At 42.8% G+C, this 20,079-nt stretch overlaps 1 long non-coding RNA gene across 1 annotated transcript in view; it reads right to left on the bottom strand.

Moving 5' to 3' along the window:
- Positions 1 to 292: 292 nt before the first annotated feature.
- The window catches only part of LOC126481578 (uncharacterized), a 34,200-nt gene continuing 14,413 nt past the window's right edge, over positions 293 to 20,079 (bottom strand). Inside the window, exon 3 of the long non-coding RNA XR_007587594.1 lies at positions 293 to 886. This is a non-coding gene — a long non-coding RNA (uncharacterized LOC126481578). The remainder of the gene's footprint in view (positions 887 to 20,079) is intronic.

Raw genomic sequence — 20,079 nt, 5'->3', positions numbered from 1 at the left:
GCAATGCCATCAGGCACCGAAAAATATATCGTAAGGATTGGTACCCTGTCACGTTTATTGTAGAGATCTTGCTCTGTTTCAAGCAGGTTCTACTGTCTTAACGATTTCTATTATACTTTCATATTTTATGAATATGTGATTGAAATATTTGAAAAGTTCTTCTACTAGGGAATAGGGAAACAAATAAGGACTGGACGCCTTTGTTATCACTCGTTTTATTTAACAACCACATAAACAAATTCCTTTAAAACAACATTATATTAATCCTGATTACTTTCGGTAATAAGAATAGTAATTCACAAGAATTTAGAGAAACTGCTACGAATGTCTTTTTATGAAACAAGGTCTATCTCACTTATAGGAAAATTTCAAAGCCACTGACAATTATGTGCCTGACGGCTTAATTTAAGACACACCTTATTTCTGACTGGTCTTCGGACACAGAAAACTGATGTTCTCAAAAGCACTTACCTGGATAACAACCTTCCAGAGATGCACCCAATAAATAGCAAGATGCAGTTAATACAAAGGCACTTGTTTCACACTCAAGTGTCAATATCACTTCAAGGTTTCAAACTTCAGCTTCAAGGCCCAGTAACACAATTAGTCAGCGCAAAGTGTTACTAAGAATAGCACAGCAACAACCTTTCACAATTGTATGTTGCTCTTTATACAAAGTTTAATAAATGTAGTAAACACCCAAGTAAACATAATTAGCACCAGCAGCGCCAGGTCGCTCGAAGGCCGCCAAGGCGGAAGGCGGCAGTTCGTTCAAGACCCACTTCTCGAGCTTCGACCCGGAGTCACTTCCCGCTACCCCGGATTTCACAGCCCCGATACCCATAGGTGGAAAGGTAACACTTACTCCAAAACACCAGCCAGCCAGCTGTAACATTTAAAAAGAGCACACAACAGGTCCGCAGGGTCAATGTAAACAACCATCAAAAGATATTGAATACCAGGTTAAATTATTCACTAATAAAACGGCACACTGCCTTTGCTCCACTACGAATGGATTACACAGCAAGGTACAGACAACAGCGCAAATATTATTAATAACCTTAAGGAGAATTGCACGCTATTAAGATATAAAAAACTTACAATTACTAGCAAGGCCAGCGGGCACTCCAATCTTAGTCACAATTAAATTATGTTAACTCTTGTTCCCCACTGTTCAGTGAAAACCGTAACGAGAACAATTCTGAAAATTTCATTATAAGGTTTACTGGGGCTCACTGCGCCAAGGCTGCTAAACACTCGAATGCAGTATATCTGATAAACAGATTACAGCCTTGTAGTTGATTACGTATTACATCAAAAAACAATTTCCCACGAGCTGGAAGAGGCACACTCGTGCATTATGTTAATATTCAAACCCTGTCTTAAACAGCACGAACTCTTCATAGGCACACCTTCACTTCCATGGTAACACCCATGCTCTTACAGTTACCAGAAGCGAGGTAGCAGCCCTCCTCACACACATCTTCACACACATGCCCTAAGTACAATCTCATTTAACTTTTAGCTGGACTTCCGATATGGCTTGCGTCGGTTACAGCAGGCGGCAATAAGGCAGCGGACGACCGAAGACAGCCGTGTCCGGAACTAACAGCAGGCGACCCAAGGCAGCAACAAGCCTCCTCACATACGACAGGCTCTCCACCAAGCTGCCCCATACACTTGGTCGGTTCCCGCTCCACTACAAGCGCACTCCGGCCTCAGTTAACATCGAACGCCAATTGCCCACGCCCTTGGCGAGAGCCTCCAGTTAACTCCTCCGGCAAAGATAAGGCAGCCAAGAGGCAGTACGCGCCACAAGCAAAGATATGAGCGCGAAGGCGAGGTACTTGCAAATACGCTTTCGCGCCAGCAAAACATTACGGCTCAATATTATTGTAATATTTGTTATAGTTTATGGTTTTTACTCTTGAAGAGTGTCGTATAGATGACGCGTGCATCTAGCTCAAATTGCACTCTCTTCTGCGTAAAATAATTTCTTGATTCCCGATTTTACGTTTAGCTGACAATGCATGAACACTTGTTCACCAAATGCCACCCATAGGTACGAACACCATGCTTGTTAATAGCACTTTACTAAGCTCACAAGTAGACCTAATGAAAACACTGTACGTGTTTCAGATCCTAATATAAGCTCATCCTTTCTCTACTATAGCATCTAAAGATGCCCTTTATAGGCCTAAACCGGTTATGATTGTATCTCAGAAAGTGATTGTTTCAAAAATAAAATAATAACACATTATAATAAGTCAATTACCGTCTCCGTAAACGAAACGTCAATTTTTCTAATAGCTGTAACCTGTGTTTGTAAAACATTTATATTCTTTTTTTAATTTTAAATATCTTTTTTTTATCCATATTTTACCTTATTGATACACTTCTTGTTCGTCTATATGTCACTGGCTTAAAAACTTTAACCCGTGTTTGTGATTTGCAACCATTTTTTGAATTTTAAGTTCCTTTTTTATTCATATTTTACCATTTTTGTACAATTAATGTTCGTCTACGTGTTATTCATGGAGCAATGTGTAATTTTCATACGAAAGTAAATAAATAACTTTTCACAGGAGTTGAATTTTTCGCAAAACCCAGTTCTGAATGGAGTGCAGGCGGTACAGTTGTGTTGGTGCTGCATATCCCTAGACTGGAGCACCGTATGTTATCAGTGGACTAACGAGAGCAATGAACATGAATCTCAGCAGCCTCCAACTCTGAGTACTTTGCACTGGATACAATTGCTTGAGCGTAGCATGTGCTCAGTTGACGACATATTGAAGATGGTCCCCGAAGTCCGTTTCTGGTTCAGCCAGACACCGATGTACCTCACTTTCCCACGGAATAGTATTGGGCGCGCGTCCAGCGTAATTGGTCTGCAATGTCGATATTTGTGCAGTTGTCTCGGTCTACATGACAACAGAACTGTCTCGCACTGGTCGACTTTTACTCTAACACGCCATTTCCCCGGCCAACCCTCGACAATTGTGAGTTTAATGTTTGATTGTTTCCAACCCCTTCCAGGACAGCTATGCTAAGCGCTCCCGACCTGCATGTTCTACACTCTTTGGCTGCCTCAGTCTTCCGTTTCATTGTCAATTTAATAAATTGGATCATCACTCAAAATTAAAGACACTTACAGTGTAGTTAGAGATTCTGGGATCAGCCCTTTTTGTTGTCGGTCCAGATGATGAAAAGTACATGCATAACTAATTAAATTATAGAACATGACCACATGCACTGATTAATAATTGTTCAGAAACATGTTAATATACCCCGGTGACCAAAATGAAAGCAAAAAACTGAAATTTTGAAAATTTGCGTTCATTTGGCCACAAAACAGTATAAACAGGTGATAGTAAAGTAGAAACAATGTTAACAATAAAGAACAGAATCAACTGTAACATGCATAGCGGTAAACAGTTCAGCCTTTTTTTTTTCAACTTAACAGATTTGCACACACACTCTGACACGTGGTTAATGTGCTCAATATGGGGTGTGACCACCTCTGGCACCAATACAGGCCTGACAACGACGGGACATACTGTGTATGACGTCATCAATCTCATATTGACGCAATGACCACCATTCTTCCTGCAGAGCTGCTCACACATCCTGGAGATGGTTGGTGGATGCTGACATGATGTACCCCGTCTCCATAGTGCATCCCAGACGTGCGCTATAGGATTCAAATAGGGAGAGCGAGCAGGCCCGCCATGCATGCAATAGATTCCATTTCCAAAAAAACATCGACCACCTGTGCTCTATGATGTCGAGCATAACTTCCATCAGAATGAAGTCTGGGCCCACAGCACCTCGCAACAACAGTGCATGAGATACCAAGACCTGCTCACGGTACATGACAGCAGTTAAATCTTGGTGATTCAACACAGGTGTTCAAGTGGTCAATGTAATCCCTGCCCACAAAATGTTCAAATGCGTGTGAAATTTTATGGGACTTAACTACTAAGGTCATCAGTCCCTAAGCTTACACACTACTTAACCGAAATTATCCTAAGGACAAACACCCACACCCATGCCTGAGGGAGGACTCGAACCTCGGCCGGGACCAGCCACACAGTCCATGACTGCAGCGCCTTAGACCGCTCGGCCCTGCCCACACCATTTGGGATCCTCCTCGATGTCGGTCTGTTTGCACAATGTTGAGGTCCAGAAATCGTGTTCTACGTGCCCTCCAGATGCCAATCCGTTGAGATTCACTCTCCAGACCAAATCGCGACTCACCTGTGAAAAGAACATTGGCCCATCGTACGACCGTCCTGGTGGCACGTTGACGGCTCCACTCTAAGACGTTCCCTTCTCTGAGGACACGCCAGAGGTAAGCAGATAATAGGTCTCCAACAATCAAGGCCACTTGGTTCAAATAGCTCTGAGCACTATGGGACTCAACATCTTAGGTCATAAGTCCCCTAGAACTTAGAACTACTTAAACCTAACTAACCTAAGGACATCACACACACCCATGCCCGAGGCAGGTTTCGAACCTGCGACTGTAGCAGTCCCGCGGTTCCGGACTGCAGCGCCAGAACCGCTAGACCACCGCGGCCGGCAATCAAGGCCACTCTGCAGAAGCTTTCTGTTCACCTTTTGCCTCGATTCAACACGTCCAGGGGATGCTGCGAGGTCAGATGCCAGTTGCAGTGCAGTACTAAGGCTGTACCGTCGTGCCCTTACAGCAAAATAACGGAGAACTTTTTCTGATGTCACACGTGGTCCCTGTCCTGTCCTGTCGGACCATATCAGTCTGCGAATGTCCTGCTTTCATTCTTCCTTCCACAGCAGAGCATCTGTAGAGATCTTCTCTGTGCCATACTGCACCGTCTGTGACTGTTCACAGCGATTGTGGATGTGGGACTACAATGCAGAACACTAATCTGCTTGATAGGGGCCCTGACGCATTTGATGGCGTGTTGCTGCCTACCTGGGCACCCAAGTGCTCTGCTTTCGACAGTTCTGTGTTTATTTTTCGAACGCACTGGTCAGTCCCTTCACATTAGGTCTCTGATGTCTGCCCTGTTAATCGCATAGCATTTGGTAACATTATAACAAGGACGTGGTGCTTGGTGGAAGAAATTTAGTTAAAACCAAAGAATTGCTTTTGTTGATGTTCATCTTATATCCTCCCTTCAAGACACTATCCATTTCGTTCAATTGTTCTTCCATGTCCTTTGCTGTCTCTGACAGAATTAGAATGTCGTCGGCAAACATCGGAGTTTTTATTTCTTCTCCATGAATTTTAATTCTTACTCCAAATTTTCCTATTGTTTCCTTTACTGCTTGCTCAATATACAGACTGAATAACGTCGGAGATAGGCTACAGCCCTGTCTCATTCCCTTCTCAATCACTGCTTCCCTTTAGTGCCCCTCGACTCTTATAACTGCCCTCTGGTTTCTGTACAAATTGTAAATAGGCTTTTGCTCCCAGTATTTCACCTCTGCCACCTTCAGAATTTGAAAGAGAGTACTCCAGTCAACATTGTCAAAAGCTTTCTCTAAGTCTACAAATGGTAGAAACGTAGGTTCGCCTTTCCTTAATCTATCATCTACCGAAAGTGTAGGTTCAGTATTGCCACGCGTGTTCCAACTTTCCTACGGAATCCAAACTGATCTTCCCAGAGGAGAGCTTCTACCCTTCTTTCCACTCGTCTGTAAAGAATTCGTGTTAGTATTTTCCAGCCGTGACTTATCAAACTCATAGTTCAGTCATTTTCGCACCTGTCAACACCCGCCTTCTTTAGGATTGGAACTATTCTATTCTTCTTGAAGTCGAGGGTATTTCGCCTGTCTCATGCATCTTGCTCATCAGATGAAAGAGTTCTGTCATGGCTGGCTCTCCCACGGCTAACAGTACTTAATGGAATGTTATCTATATAAGTCTGCAGGCGTTTGTGGCCGTTGTCACTGAAGTTAAAATCTTCTGGATTATTATGTCGCGTCATATTTCTTCTTTTTAACTTCAAATGTAATCTACTCCTGGGGCCTTGTTTGGACTTTCAGTGCGCTGTCAAACACTTCACGCAGTATCATATCTCCCATTTCATCTTCATCAACGTCCTCTCCCATTTCCATAATATTGCCCTCAAATACATCGTCCTTGTATAGACCCTCTATATACTCCTTCCACCTTACTGCCATCACTTCTTTGCTTAGAACTGGTTTTCCATCTAAGCTCTTGATATTCATACAAATGGTTCTCTTTTCTCTAAGGATCCCTTTAATTTTCCTGCAGGCAGTATCTATCTTACTCCACCTAGCCTCTACATCCTTACATTTGTCCTCTAGCCTATAACACTACTGCTCCGCTTGTTATACCGGCATGCAGTTTACCTAGTGACGACAAAGTTTATTTCTGTCACAAGGCAGCCACGTTTAACACCACTGAGGTTAAACACTCAAACATGGAGGAAACGTACACGTGGTATAACTTGTGATTAAAGAAATGGTGTGAGAATAAATCTGCGAAGCCCAACTCTATGAGAAACCTCATTTAATTCACGAACAGATATAATATAGAAATTAGCCATTGTGAATTCGAACAAACATTAACATCCCTTCCGAACATCATAATACAACGCTGGATAAAATAACTTTACAAATGGTTCAGAAGAATGATTGCGAATGCGATAATCTCTTTGTAAGTCTCTTGAATTTACTGATGTTTAACTCAGAGTCAGATATCAGCCACCACGTCTTGTAAAGCAAATAAAACCGAGAAAAAGACCCCAAATTCTACACAACAAGTCTACATCCAAAATTTAGAGTGAAAAGGACATGATTTTACCTAACTTCAATGTTACCGCCGGCCGGTGTGGCCGAGCGGTTCTAGGCGCTACAGTCTGGAACCGCGCGACCGCTACGGTCGCTGGTTCGAATCCTGCATCGGGCATGGATGTGTGTGATGCCCTTAGGTTAGTTAGGTTTAAGTAGTTCTAAGTTCTAGGGGACTGATGACCTCAGCAATTTAGTCCCATAGTGCTCAGGGCCATTTGAACCATTTTTCAATGTTACCACAGTTGCCAAGCATGTGAGTGCAACCGGAATGGTCACTAGTTGCTGCAATCTCACCAATTTGCCAAAGGTTGGTGGTCGAAAGCGTCCACATCAATGAACGAGACAAATGTCTGAATACTTCCGCTGCGCCGGCCGAAGTGGCCGTGCGGTTAAAGGCGCCGCAGTCTGGAACTGCAAGACCGCTACGGTCGCAGGTTCGAATCCTGCCTCGGGCATGGATGTTTGTGATGTCCTTAGGTTAGTTAGGTTTAACTAGTTCTAAGTTCTAGGGGACTAATGACCTCAGCAGTTGAGTCCCATAGTGCTCAGAGCCATTTGAACCAATACTTCCGCTGTGGTGTGACCAGATTGTAAGGCGAGAGAAGAGAAGAGAGCCTTTGTGTTTCAAACAGTATGATGAAACCAGCCGAACTATGCGTGCCTAGCGCCTTCATTGGCCAGCTTCGGTCTGAGCTTTAGCCTAGCAGTAAGAGATTCCGCACTTCCTTATTGAGCCAAACGTGAGCTGTTTCCACGCAGGCGGAAGGCGGTCTCTATGAAACGGCCGCTAACCAGATGAAATTGCTTTTTTTTCTCTTCCTTATTTTATGATTGTGAACTGTGAAACTGATTTCCACCCGACGCTGATCTACAACTGTACAGAGTGTTCCAGAAACATCCGATTCCCAAGGGCTATACCCTCCGCACGCATGAAGATAAAAAGTATGGTGAATTTTAAGCTGCGTACCGAAATTAAAAGCTTATATTGGCGCCAGCTGCAAGATGTCGGTCACGTAGTCGCCAATTCGGGTCTACCTAGAGCAGCTAACTCGCTCGCTTGCTCGATCGCTCACTCGTCAACTAATGTCAGCCATCCTCATACGGGAGGAGAAAGAGATTGTGGATGGAGAGCTGTTGGAGTTCTGTGGCGTGAGAACGTTGAATTTCACGTTCCGGTGAATTCCTAAGCGAGAAAAGCAGAACAGACAAAAAAAAAATGGTTCAAATGGCTCTGAGCACTATGGGACTTAACATCTGTGGTCATCAGTCCCCTAGAACTTAGAACTACTTAAACCTAACTAACCTAAGGACATCACACACATCCATGCCCGAGGCAGGATTCGAACCTGCGACCGTAGCAGTCGCGCGGTTCCGGACTGCGCGCCTAGAACCGCGAGACAACCGCGGCCGGCACAGACAGATCAGATTTTTGGTTAGTGGAGAGGAACGTGGCGAATGAGCGGCAAAGTAGCTTTCACATAGCCGTATTGTACAACGTCGTTTGCAGCTAAAGCCTGTATTTTCTGATTTCATGTTATAAATTACGTTCTACAAATATCTGGTGTTTCAAAGCACTGACACTCTCTCGAAAACACATCTTTTTTGGTACTACTTCTTCTAACAAAATGACAGGAAACTATATCAGATTTTTCGTGTTAGGTACTTTTCATGCCATGACTTGCGTGATAACAGGTATGCCGATTCAAGACACTAGCACAGTGAAGGAGCTTTGGTGCGATTTGTTATAATTAAATGTCAGTTAATGACATATCGGTGGTTAAGGCCTTCAGTCACTGTAAGTTCAAAAATATATAAAATATGGCACCAGTGTAGCGGACAGAGTAGTGCAGTGTGACCCTTCTTGCATACTACTTACATATTTAGTCACCTTCACGTTTTCTAAAAGTTGCTGGGAATTTATCATCAATATCGTAGCAGTGCATCATGTAACATTCGATGTTATGTATAGAAAAGAGCACCCTCCATTCAGATATGAGTTTGTTCGATTTTGTGAACTTGTTAGGGAACACTGGCCAATGATTTGCAAGGTTGCTGTCTTACGTCCCTCGCTCGTTCGCCATTCAGTATTTATTTATTTATTAATCAATAATTATTTCCAGATGTCCGCCTGCTTAGCTGGGTAGTGACGTGCTTGCCTCCCATGCAAGCGGGCCCGGGTTCGATTCCCGTCTGGGTTGGAGATTTTCTCCGCTGTGGTCTGGGTGTTGTGTCGTCCACATCATCATTTCATCCTCATCACCGGCGCGCAAGTCGCCCAATGTAGCGTCGACTGAAATAAGACTTGCTAGTGGTGGACGAACTTCCCCGAATGGGGCCTCTTGGCCAACGATGCCATACGCTCATTTCCAGTTTTTGTTTCCAGATTGTGGGATATATCTTTCCTTTATAAACGTTGTGTATGAATGTATGCACGAAGACGCATGTGTACGCATGTATGCGCACATAAACACACAAACACATACACATACACACATTTTAACGAATTACAGAATATTTAACAGTAATATTGCAATAAATCAATGACTTCTTTGGCTTTTCCAACGCAAGAACCTACATTACTTACAGCAAGAGATTTTATAGTTCCTTGTTTCAAGTCTCTTGTATTTTAATAGTTCTGCAGCTGAACAGAATTAATGGTCTACTGAGAATATTCCTAAAGTTTTACTAGAAACTGAGAATAATAAAATAATTTAACTTATTTATGATAATGAATTTGTATCGCACTGTTTTCAATAGAAGTTTTAAAATATGATGTTCTTACTGACTGCACATGGAACTTCCTTTTAACCTCCTTTCATGCTTACAGATATTCAAGTTTTCATTTATTTATCGGGGGCTGATGACCTCGCCATTTAGCGCCCTAACCTCTAATTATCATCATCATTATTTATTTGTACGAGAGGCAAAATAACATGGGTAGTGCATGAATAAGGTAGCAAATTTTTATTTTAATAGAGCCAACATTGCAAATTTACGGGGGTTCATTTTCGTGAACGAACTGTGTAATCTGTGCGCGGTAAATAAGCTACAACTGCCGCTGTAAAACACTCCTGTCACAAATCACGATGTGGAGCACGTTCCATGTGATGTACAAACTCGTTGCTGAGTGTGCGCCAGTCACAATGGAAACAACGTTCGGCGTGCATCACGATGATAAACAAGTCCCGTTTGAGGACGGTTTACTGTGTGTTGAGTCAGGATGATGATACCATAGCAACTAAAAGCGATCTGCGTTGTCTGTTTAAACAGACGTGCCTGCATATAAGAGTATTTCACTGAGCTGCCTCAACGATGGACCGGCTGTTTGAGGTGCACGGATCTCGCATTGCAGCACTAGTCTCCCAGGTCGCCTCATCCCATGGTGTATGATTTATTTTAACTGTGGGGTCGCAAAACAGTCCGAATTTGCGATCGTTTTCCACCACTTTTGACTGAACTACGACAAAACATAGCAGCTGCAGTGACTACTGGAGCATCAGAGGCGCTCGAAACCATGGGATGAGTTTGTTTGTTGCCTGTAAGTTTGTGGTATGTCCAGTGGAAGGGACATTAAATTTTTCTGAAAGGTAAACGAAAAATTTGATCCTGCTTGTGATGGGAAAAGTACGCCATGGTAGCATGTGCATCCTTCGTACAAGATGTAAGAAAGAGGGAGGTGTATAGGTGCAAAGATTCGAATCTAGTGTTCTTCTCACATGAGAGTGTAGCGTGGCAGCCAAGCATCTTCAGTAGAGAGCTCGTATGGTGGAAGGGTCAGGTTTGTTCTGTTAGTGGTTTGCGCTTTGAAGCTTTCGAAATATGAGATGAGTTAGTTTTTTGGAACTTTCGATCTAAGTATTTACCTTGTAACTGATGGCTATCTGTATGCTACAACAAAACACAAATGAATTACCGTACCCTGTACATAACATAAGTCACGTTTTAAGTTTAGTTGTTACCTTAACAAGTTTCCATATATGGCAGCTGATACCAACAGTTCAGAAATCAGCCCCACAGGGCAAAGTTCCCATGAACAAGTATTTTCTTGCGTGCATATCTTTGCCCCGAAACATTCGTCTTTTCTTTCTTCGGTTTTAATACTGAACGTGTAAGTTTATTTGACACACTTAATGGACTCTAGTATATAGTTTTGTATTTCACAGTGACTGATTCAGTATTAATAAGACTAATTCAACTTCATGTTTTAGAAATTAAGGCAGAAAAACCTCATCCACATCGTTGTCTTCCAAAACCTTAGAGGAGGCAAATAAGCTAATAGAAAATTGATAGGCCATTATGAATGCAACTAAAAGACTTCGATATGATGATCATACAATATGTTAATGACTTAAAGAGATTGAAGAGTGGCATGATTGAGGCGTTTTACGAGAGTATTTTCTGAGTCGGTGGAAACTGAACTGGAGAGCACTGTGTTCTGTGGCCTTGCGTTTAAACATTTCCGACATGTAGTATATCTGTTTTCCGAAAGTAACGACGTTACCCACCCGCTTAATACGGAAACCCAAGCGGCACGGGAGGACTGGGTTACGTCATCCATCGCCCGGCATAATTTAAGTCTGAGGTAATAGGAAAAAAATAAGTATCGGTAAAATAATGGGGCTCAATAAAGCACAAACTGAACTTTTTTTCAGCAACTTGGAAGCTTTGCACCCTAAATATAATTTTCCGCCCCATCGAGTCTATAATGAAGACGAACAAGAATACGGACAGTTCCAGGAATACTGCAGAAAAATATAGTAAGAAATGGCCAGACAATAATTATCATTATAACGCAATGTGTAGAGTTTGGCATTTAAATTAGTGATACGTTAATGCCATATTTTGCTGTTTAATACGAACACGATGAAGGAAACTACGATGATGATGGTGCTGATATTTATATAGTAAAATATTATACAAGTTAATAATGGCAGTACCTGACAAATACTGAAATTCTCCTTTGGACTTCTACAATTATAATAATTTTATGTTCGGAATTATGCTCCATAACAATAGGATGTTTACCCCAGGCCCAAGGCAAAGATCCATTTTCTTCATTTGTTACATTTTGTTAAATGTAACTTTAATACACACATGAAAAATGTTTTGCATCACCTCGGTCCCGAGAGTTCCGGAACCTGTACCGAAAACTGGAACAGAGATCAACATAAACATCATTTCTGCCATTTTCATTGCTCATGAAAACAACACATTGATTTTATACCACCATACTGCGAGACCTTCAGAAGTGTTGGTCTAGATTACTGTACACACCGGTACCTCTAAAACCCAGTAGCGCGTCCTCTTGCATTGATGCAAGCCTGTATTCGTCGTGGCATACTATCGATAAGTTCATCAAGGCACTTTTGGTCCAGATTGTCCCATTCCTCAACGACGATTAGGAGTAGATACCTCAGAATGGTTGGTGGATCACGTCGTCCATAATCAGCCCTTTTCAATCTATCTCAGGCATGTTCGATAGGCGCTGCAGTCCGGAACCGCGGGACTGCTACGGTCGCAGGTTCGAATCCTGCCTCGGGCATGGATGTGTGTGATGTCCTTAGGTTAGTTAGGTTTAAGTAGTTCTAAGTTCTAGGAGACTCATGACTTCAGATGTTGAGTCCCATAGTGCTCAGAGCCAACCATGTTCGATAGGGTTCACGTCTGGAGAATACCCTGGCCACTCTAGTCGAGCGATGTCGTTATCTTGAAGGAAATCATTCACAAGATGTACACGATGGGGGCGCGAATTGTCGTCCATGAAGACAAGTGCCTCCCCAATATGCTGCCGATATGGTTACATTATCGGTCGGAGGATGGCATTCACGAATCGTACAGCCGTTACGGCGCCTTCCCTGACCACCAGCGGGGTACGTCGGTCCCACACAATGCCACCCCAAAACAGCAGGGAACCTCAATGTCCCTGCACTCGCTGGACAGTGTGTCTAAGGCATTCAGCCTAACCGGGTTGCCTCCAAACACGACTCCGACGATTGTCTGGTTGAAGGCATATGCGACACTCATCGGTGAAGAGAATGTGATGCCAATCCTGAGCGGTCCATTCGGCATGTTGTTTGACCCATGTATACCGCGCTACATGGTGTTGTGGTTGCAAAGATGGACCTTGCCGTGGACGCCGGGGGTGACGTTGGGCATCACGAAGCCTATTATGCACAGTTTGAGTCGTAAAACGACATCCTGCGGCTGCACGAAAAGCATTATTCAACAGGGTGGTGTTGCTGGCCGGGTTCCTCCGTGCCATAATCCGTAGGTATCGGCCATCCACTGCAGTAGTAGCCATTGGGAGGCGTGAGCAAGGCATGTCATTGACTGTTCCTGTATCTCCTACATGTCCGAACAACATCGCTTTGGTTCACACCTAGACACCTGGACACTCCTCTTGTTGAGAGCCTTTCCTGACACAAAGTAACTATGCGGACGCAAAAAATCTGTATGCATATATTTCAAGAACAATAAATTGGAAAACGGACTGGGGCCGGCACAACAGTAACTATGCATGGTTGAACTATAGACAACACGAGCCGTGTATCTCCTTCTTGGTGGAATGACTAGCACTGATCGGTTGTCAGATCCCCTCCAGTAGACGCTGCTCATGCATGGTTGTTTACATCGTCTGCGAGGTTTAGTGACATCTGTGAGCAGTCGAAGGGACTGTGTCTATGATACAATATCCTCAGTCAATAGCTCTCTTCAGGAGTTCTGGGAACCGGGGTGATGCAAAACTTTTTTTAATGTGTGCATATCATACACTCAATCTTGAACTTACGGTATCGAGTAAACTATTACGTTGGTGCATAAGTTCGTAGCGTTTTCCACAAGTTTAATAAACACAACAGATACACATAAAAAGACTTTAGTAATCAACAATACATTCTCCTACACTATTTGCAACAGTCTGCCGATGCTGGAGTAATTTTTCGTTCCGCGACTGTATAAATCTGGTGGTTTGGTGATGAAGAACTAGTCGAATCGTGTTCTGAGAGCTCTATCATCCGGAAAGGAAGTTCCTTGAAGTTTGTTCGACAGAGAGCGCAAAAGGTAAGATCAGGAGAGAGAGGTGGGCGCGGAATGACTTCTCAACCCATCTCCCGTATAGCGTTTTTTGTCAGTCTAGCAGAATGCGCGTGTTGTTATTGCGGAGTAGCATCACTACATGCAGTTTTCCTCATCGTTGTCCTTGCTTCTAGAAGACCTCTCAGATTTTGAAAATAGATGTCAGTAGTGATCATCACACTTCGGGGAACCAATTCGTAGTACACTGCATCGTCGCTGTTCCACCTGATGCATAACATTATCTTTCGTGGACATGTGGAGATCTTTGTGTGGGTAGCTTTTGCTTTTTTTGCACTCAAACATTCCTTTCTTTTCCTTATATTAACATAAAGTCACTATTTCTCATCACTAGTAACGATACAAGATAGATGTAGTCGGTCTTATTCAGTAGCCAATTGATGACGAGCAACCAGAGACTTACAACATAGCCACGCACTGATTTTTGTGATTTTACATTACGGTATGCTGTACCCATACACCCGATTTTTGAACGTTTCCCATTGCATACTAATGTCGCACGATGATGAAATCATCGACGTTCATGACATTTCCCAGTTTTCGAGTTCACCGACGTGGATCATTCCGGATTAATGAGTTTGAACGATCTTCATCAAACCCCGAAGGTCTTCCTGAAAGCGGAGAGTCACTAACGTGAAAATGATCCTCCTTAAAACGTGGAAACCATTTTCTTGCCGTTATTCCCATACACGACGCAAATGTTTCTGGCTGCTTCTACCCTTATACTGAACTCAAAGAGAAGAATACGTAAGAAATGTTCCGATTTCCCCACTCTTTCACAACTCAATTTTCTAGCGTGGACATATCCGTTTTTTATCTCCAAATGACGAAATGACAATATGTACACTCAAATAGTGACGGTAAACTACAAAAAAAAGACAGTCGATAAATAAACCCTTAGCAATCGGAATACCAACATGTAAAACTGAAACACTACGAACTTATGCACCAACCTAATATGATCCTAGGTGTATTGTGTACGATTCTCAGTGTCATGTGACCAGAAAAGCAGAAGGAAAAATAAAACGTGCCCATCTTTGCCCCCCGACTACCCTATCCTTGTAACATCAGATGATTCTTTTAAAACAAAATCTTTGTACTGCTTTGTGTAAGTTAAAATTCACCTCATGTTACTACCTTTATTAGTGTAGAAAATACTGTCTTGTGAAGTCGGACGAATCTTTTTGAAGGACCCAGTATTGCAGGGGGCGACAGTGGCCACGTGGAGAGATTACCGACTCTACGGAGCGGCGCACAGAAAGGGTGCGGAAAGCTTCTTTTGACCGACGATGAGGACGCAGTGGCGCGGCTATCTGCAGATAAAGCATCCGGTCCCAGCATAGATGTCGCCGTTTCACAGGCCGCCGTCGCCGGAAAGCGACGTTATATATACGTCCACACGCCGCCGCTGCGTCAAAGCGTGGCTGACCCTGAAAAGGTCACTGTATCATGAAACGCACGAGAATCGTATACATCTTCGCCTCCGAGAAAAGCGCAGGAGCGAGGAAGATAAAGTGGGCCAGTTTCCGCGTTCGGCTTCTTCTTCCTCTGAACAGTATAATCACTTGCTGTATTTCAGTTTATGAGAGTGAAGTACACTTGCCTTTCTCGTTCATCTCTTTTCAGTTTTTACTGCAACTTGTCTAATGAAAACGATGAACATTAAGAAACATATGCCTTGCCGACCATACTATTAGAATCAGTTGCTGCCATCTAGAGAAACCGGCGATTGATGAGAAGTCTCCGTTTGTATTTGGAGCCACATTTAAACTTCCTGTGTGCCGTGCCGGCTTTCGAACCGGCAACCTTATGGTCGGAGTTACGTACGCACGGTTAACGACACGTCCTCTCAGCTTAACCTCTACCTGTACAGATCTCCGGCTTCGAGCCCGGTACGCTACACAGATGTAAACTGTCAGAAAGTTTATTCCCTTTCAGAGGGAAAGACTGATTCTCGAAACGGTTGTGTAGGTGGTGCTTAAGGGGACCACACCCTGCCTATCCAACCCATGTTAATTTAGACAAGTATTTGACCCATTTCTGAAAAAAACTATTTGATGCAGAACCTTAATATTTTTACTGTATGTTACATAATGCTAATACTCTGCTAAAATCTACTTTATCCATTTTATAGTTTTTAAGAAATACTTTTTTAAATTTATTAACAAAAAACATTACGTTTTTTCTGCAGAAAATATTTTTTGTGAAGTTCCTAATGGGGGAATATTACTGAATGTAGTACCAGAGGTGGCTTTTTATGTTATGCAGAGTCTCTGAAAATTTCATTCATTTATCTATGATAGTTTCTGATATAATGGGGCATATGTACTGAAAATTTTAGTTTGCGGGAAATTGACTTTAAAGAAAAAACTTCTGAAATTTGTTGCTTACAATTAATTAAAACTGTCCTGCTGCGTATGATAGCCCTTCTTTGGCCTCTAGCAGGTCTGCCAGCTTCTTTTTCACCTTCCTGGATGTCTGTCATGCTTTCTTGGCCATATTAGATGCAGACCTGTCTGAATCGCCTACCCTCATTTTACCGCAATGTTACAGCTCAGTGATCATATTTTCACCAGGATTAATTCCCAGCTTTTTCAGTACCCAACACATTCCAATTTTACCACAATTGAATGTAATAACAGCATCATGAACTACTAGTATCATTGTATGTATGCCTACAAATACTGTTTTAGGAAGGCAGTTAAAAATCATGCTGTTGAAACATTCATTTGGGTTCTGTGTTTGACCATGCAGACATTTCCTTAGAAGATCAGAATGAGCCAAGTCTCTGAAAATAGGTTTAATTGCTGTAATAACAGCAGCAGGAAGAGAATGCTGGTGAGAATAAGATTCTCCAGTTTTCCGAGCCTTATTGTATTTGCACCACGAATTTTCTCCTGATGGACACAATCCATGACATGGGTTATCATCAGTAGAGGACTTACGGAAGAATCTGGCCCAAACATTTCTCTTCATTGCCTCCAGATTTTCTTTATTTCTCCTAATTGCCTGCCCATAGTATACCTGCAATTTTTCTATTTCAGTTTTAGTTAACCGACCCTGTCGGGTCAACAATTTTCCAAAAAAAAAAAAAAAAAAATGGCTCTGAGCACTATGGGACTTAACTTCTGAGGTCATCAGTCCCCTAGAACTTAGAACTACTTAAACCTAACTAACCTAAGGACACCACACGCATCCATGCCCGAGGCAGGATTCGAACCTGCGACCGTAGCGGTAGCGCGGTTCCAGACTGTAGCGCCTAGAACCGCTCGGCCACTTCGGCCGGCGCAACAATTTTCCAGTTTCATGCTTTCCTCACTGACCTCACATACAGCTTTCTCTAATATTGCAGTCAGTTTTTCAAATTTATTTGGTGGTTGATGTAAGTTCATCACTGAACAAAATATTCTCCCTGCAGCCATACCCTTGCCAATGGACCGTAAGGCACAAACTAATCTAGTATTGATTTCATAATGGCCACTTGCATCTGGTTTTGAAGAACTCATAAATGAAATCACAGCTGAGTGTTTAGTGCAAATTGAATCCAAAGCAATGGCTAGGCCTTTTCTCCCACTGGCACTCTCACAAATTTTCACCCTCTGTGACTCACCACACTGTCTACATTGTACAAATTTAGAAATTACATCTGATAGTATTCTCAAATTTATAATAACGTTACTGCACCCCTTGACACTTACAGTAAATTCTTTGTAATTCTCTTGAAATGGTGAGAGATTCTTTGATGATGCACTTGTTGAAGAATTATAATTAGAAACATCGTTGCCAGGCGACATAACCTCTTATACTGAAAGCTTTCTAAACTTGTTTCCTCTAAATTGTCTTTTCTTGAAAATGCCTTTACGTTTCGTCATCTTCAATAAACACAACAAAACACACTTAAACAAGCACTGCAAACGTAAGTATAACAATTACTCGCGCAGAAACGAAAGAATACCGACCGTTGCATTCCAAGGATAGCCAACACACTCGGGAGTAAAAAAAAAAAGTCCCTAACGTGCAATTTAGGGGATATAAAGATCTAAAATATATGCAGAAAAGTGGGTGACAGAAAATGGGGCGTGGCACATAAACACACGTGGTAGGAAAATGCTCTTTAAATGCTCGAAAAAAAATTTTTTCAGCAAAATCCTTTTCCGAGTACTTAAATAAAACCTTAATCTATCGAAATATGATGAACACCGAAAATCAATTTTTTTCGACCTGAACCACGGTGTGGTGCCCCTGGACCCATTTACCGCAACGTCCTTTCCTCCTGGAATGCAAGCTCTCGAGAACATCTCTAAAGTTTGAGAACAGTAGAGATGTGTTATCTCTCACGATATCTCCGCGTGAATGATTGGTTTCTGGGTATTCAGCAAAGTTGTTGTTTCCATTTTATACACGACATTGCTCTCTTTTGCCAAACTGTTCATCTCACAATAGCACCTGCAAACTATGTCCTGAATTATTTGCTAGATGTGTTCCAGTCTCCGTCTTCCTCTGCAGTTTTTACCTTCTTCAGCTCCCGTTGTAGTCCGCGACAGTACCTATGGCCTCTGGTCTGTGGGTGGGAAGTAGACAACTACACCGCTAGCCAGTCAGCGCTCAGTCTGTTTCGAGTTACCGTGCTCTGTAAACTTTCGTCATATTTGAGCTTTCTGCCGTATTTTACGTGCGCAAAACTACGACGGACTGATTTCTGTGGTATTCTTCGTATTCTGTGAGTTTTCTCATACTGACTGCAACACCTAGAAGACTCCAAACGTTTCACAAATAGGCAAGGGACCTTATTTGTAAAATGTACTCGTTCTGGAAACGTGAGGCAGATTCAGGCCAGCCGGTCCGTGAAGTACCCAAGGTCCAGGAACTTACGTAGTTGCTATCTCTATGCACTTTCAGCCGAATTGCCAACGCAGCATTGCTTGTGAGCTGTGCAGCATAGGCAATAAACGCTGTCGCCGACTGTAGTGTCGTGGAATTTATTCTGTGACGTCTTTGCATTCTCTTCATCACGTCTCTTCTTGTCAGTGTTTCTATTCCTTTCCTTTCCTCGGCGATTCTGCAGAGGACCTACTCGTTCCTTACATCATCAGCCCACTTCATTTTCAACATGCTCCTGTAGCACAACATCTCAGATACTTAGATGGTTTTCCCAGAGTCCACGATTCCTTGCTTGTTACTTTACTTGCACCAGTGGTTTTCTTTCCAGCTTCAGTGATTGTGCTTTTTAGAGATGTCCATTCCTCGTCAACTGAACTGCAATAGTGACCTACTCACTACCGCAGTATTTATAAAGCCAGAGAACTTCAAGAGTGTCTCATCATTCCTCAGTACTTCGTGTCCGACTTCTTTGCACTCTGATTGTTTTTGACTTGTCTCTTATACTTCAGCCTACTCTTCATCATTACTAAATTGTGAACTGAGTCTATATTTGCTTCTAGGTGCGCTTTACAGTCGAATTTCTGATTTTGGAATCTCTGCCTGAGTGTGAGGTAATCAAACTGGACTCTCCCCGTATCTCCACCAGTTGTGATTCTTGAACGGAGTATTAGCTGTTATTAGCTTAGAGGATAAGAAGCAAAGACTCTCACTGGAAGTATAGCCAACAATGCATGATGTCTGTGCTACAGAATATTTATTAAGTCATTATTCCTTCAAAATACAGTTAGACAACATGTTAGAAGTGGCCCGGCACAGGCTCTAACCTCGGGCAAAAGTGATGCAACAGTGACCAATGTTCAAAGGTGTCGTACTGCAGCCAGGTGTCTTCATAAGCTACATGGATCCTTTGAACCAGTGTCTGCACTTCCGGGACACAATCCATTTTCGCTACTTCTTATAGGTTGAAATGTTTTGGCTTACTGGAGCACAGCAGTGGGGTGTGCTGTCTGCTTACTACATTTACGAACTCAACACAGAGGTGCTGTACGAGCGAGTGCAACGCTCATTAGATATCAATCAAACTAATTTTATCCTCTGCCAACAAATATGAATGTGACAAACTGCCTATTGGCTTCTGTCTCGGGTTCTTCGGCCGACGTTCATCTAATGATTTTTCTGACGTTTCGCCAGCACAAGTGGCTGGCATTGTCAAAGCTTCACCCTCCATTGCCGTGGTGAACTGGAGCCGAGCTCGCGGGCGCAGACTAAATGTACCTGGCGCGCCAACGTCCGAGGGCTTCT

This window comes from Schistocerca serialis, chromosome 5 (genome assembly GCF_023864345.2).
Source record: "Schistocerca serialis cubense isolate TAMUIC-IGC-003099 chromosome 5, iqSchSeri2.2, whole genome shotgun sequence".
NCBI classification, from domain to species: domain Eukaryota; kingdom Metazoa; phylum Arthropoda; class Insecta; order Orthoptera; family Acrididae; genus Schistocerca; species Schistocerca serialis.
The sequence above is the reverse complement of the archived record's forward strand: the minus strand, read 5'-3'. Positions and strand labels throughout refer to the sequence as shown.